Genomic DNA, 253 nt, shown 5'->3' on the forward strand with positions numbered 1-253 from the left:
CACAGCCCTGCTGGAGGGGACCAACAAGATCACCGGCAAGCTGCCCCCCCCGGGGGGGCCCTGAAGGTTTGGGGGGGATCATGTACCCCCCATGGGACACCCCCCCTGCCCCCAAACCCCCCATGGGGGTCTGAGGGTGGATGTAGGGGAGGTTGGGGGGGAGCATCCTGCTGCCCGACATGGGTGTGGGGGTCCCAGTGCTGGATTTTAGGGGCTTCCCCCCCCGGGGGGGGCCCGGGGGGTTGGGGGGGCC

Source organism: Egretta garzetta, unplaced genomic scaffold, assembly GCF_000687185.1.
Source record: "Egretta garzetta isolate BGI_Z169 unplaced genomic scaffold, ASM68718v1 scaffold2337, whole genome shotgun sequence".
NCBI classification, from domain to species: Eukaryota; Metazoa; Chordata; class Aves; order Pelecaniformes; family Ardeidae; genus Egretta; species Egretta garzetta.